Source organism: Mandrillus leucophaeus, unplaced genomic scaffold, assembly GCF_000951045.1.
Source record: "Mandrillus leucophaeus isolate KB7577 unplaced genomic scaffold, Mleu.le_1.0 Scaffold474, whole genome shotgun sequence".
Taxonomy (NCBI): Eukaryota; Metazoa; Chordata; class Mammalia; order Primates; family Cercopithecidae; genus Mandrillus; species Mandrillus leucophaeus.
The window spans coordinates 763,517-766,071 of record NW_012105076.1 but is presented as its reverse complement, the minus strand read 5'-3'; the positions used below and the strand labels follow the sequence as shown (position 1 = coordinate 766,071).

At 41.2% G+C, this 2,555-nt stretch overlaps 1 protein-coding gene across 2 annotated transcripts in view; it reads right to left on the bottom strand.

Moving 5' to 3' along the window:
- The window catches only part of CREM (cAMP responsive element modulator), a 66,759-nt gene that overhangs the window by 53,183 nt on the left and 11,021 nt on the right, over positions 1-2,555 (bottom strand). The window lies entirely within an intron of this gene.

Genomic DNA, 2,555 nt, shown 5'->3' with positions numbered 1-2,555 from the left:
TTGAGCCAGACATGGTGGCTCACACCTGTAATCCCAGCACTGTGGGAGGCTGAAGCAGCAGATTTGCTTGAACTCAGGAGTTTGAGACAAGCCTTGGCAACATAGTGAGAACTTGTCTCTACAAGAAAACTGACCAGGTATGGTGGCACAGGCCTGGACTCCCAGCTACTCAGGAGGCTGAGGTGGGAGAATCACTTGAGCACGCAAAGTTGAGGCTGCAATGGGCCATGTTCGCACCATTGTACTCCAGCCTAGGTGACGGAGCAAGACCATTCACAGACCTAAACTCTTTTGAGACAGTCTCAAAAAAAAAAAAAATAAAATAAAAATAAAATCTGGGAGTCCTTAATTTATTTTAGAGCTGGAGAAAACAATGGTGCTCATCCCTAAGTAACCTCTAGGCGCCTCTGCCCGCAACAGCAGTGCTTAGACAGACACACTGCTTTCAGAGTCCCCTCCTAAGGGTTCCTCTAAATGATGGCATACAATCCCGGTCAAATTTGGAACTGTAGGCAGCAGGCAGGTTTATCAGACCTTACTAAGCGCACTAAGGCGATGGTTACTACTGCTACCATCTGCCCCCAGCATAGAGACAAGAGACAGTAGGGCATTTGAACAGGCTCCTCACAACAGGAACAAAAAGCAGAACTGATGCCATTCTGAGATTAAACCTTATTCTGTTACACTACACTAGCATTTTACATAGGGACAGCTTATGCTCCTTAAAAGTTGTATAACCCATTAGATGCCACCCCCTCACACTAGATGCTGGAGCACTGCAGGAGACAGCTCTCCAGGAGCCTGCAATCTAAAGAGGGGGCAGATGTGTCAATAAAATAATAATAGCACTTGAACAATAATGGCAACCACAGCACTATATCATAGAAACAAATGCCTATTTCTGTATTTCACTTGGAAATATTTTATTTGCTGAATAATAAATTCTTGTGGTTCAAAACTTTAAAACTAGAAAAAGGTATTCAGAGAAGTCCAGGAAGAGCCACCTGCTTCCTCTTCCCAGAGGTAACCAGCACTGAAGAAAGCACCATCTTCTTGCCATGGGAGCCACAGGGTATCAAAAAGAAAAACTAGCCTCATACCCGAATAAGGACAAGATAAACTTGACCCTGACTCAGGATGATCAGAGACTTACTTCATTCCAACTATTGTCCACAAGGTCACCAATGAATGCTTGCCTGCTTGCCAAATCTAAAAGGATGCTTTCTAGTCCCCATCTTCCTCAATACCCCTACAGCATTTCCTCCTCTATTTGAAACTTTGTCCTCTTTGAATTCTTTATGACATTACTTTCATGCTTTTCTTCCAAATTATCTAGCCTTTTGTTCTCTATCTTCTTTGGCTCATTTTTTTTTAAATGTCTCTCTTTTTAATTTTTTTTTTTTTTTCCCAGAAATGGGTATCACTATGTTGCCCAGGCTGGTCTCAAACTCCTAGCTTCAAGCAATCCTCCCACCATAGCCTCCCAAAGTGTTGGGATTACAGGCATGAGCCACTGTAATCAGCTCTCCAGTTATAATTTCTATTCAGATCTCTTTATACCTAAACTCCCAAAGAACACTGATATATCCTGTATACTACCAATCTACCAATTTTCTTTTTTTGGGAGGTGGAGGGCATTCTGGCAAAAACCAGAGAGAGAGCTTGCTGGACAAATTCTAAGAGCTGTAACACTTATATACTACCAATTTTCTACAGGAATAATTTAAAAGTCCCATCTGCCAAGGGACTCTTAAGCTTTAGCTTTTAGAGCAGAAAGGCATATTTTAGAGGAGTTTGTTACAGGCAAGTAAAAACTTACAAGAAGAAATGAGACTCAAAATTATTTTGCCTAGTTATGGATTTCTGTGCCATATTTTGAAGGCCATCTAACATCCTGATCAAAACTTTATTAGGTATGATTACAAAAATAACATTTGGCATTCACCTTACTTTCACCAGCATGTTGCTCTATGTTCACCCTCTGGTGTAATAGCTTCAATTAATTTCTTTGTTTTTCGTTTTTTGTTTTTTTTTTTTTTTGAGACTGAGTCTTGCTCCGTCGCCCAGGCTGGAGCGCAGTGGCACCATCTCAGCTCACTGCAAACTCCACGTCCCAGGTTCAAGCAGTTCTGCAGTTCTCGTGCCTCAGCCTCCCAAGTAGCTGGGATTATAGGCACATGCCACCACGCCCAGCTGATTTTTGTATTTTTAGTAGAGACGGTGTTTGACCATGTTGGACAGGCTGGTCTCAAACCCCTGACTTCAAGTGATCCGCCTGCCTCGGCCTTCCAAAGTGCTGGGATTACAGGCTTGAGCCATCGTGCCAGGCTTAATTAATTTCATTGCTGTCAGTATACTTCAATATATAGCTTTCTATACAAATGACATTTAAAATATGTTGATTATGCTATAAAGGACATTTTGGGGACAAATGGTGAAATCTGAATATGGGATTATATATTACAGACAGGGTAATAAAGCAAATGTTGGAAAACGCTCATATAAAATAAGCAAACAAATACAATATGCTGATAAAGATAGTATTAAATTAACAC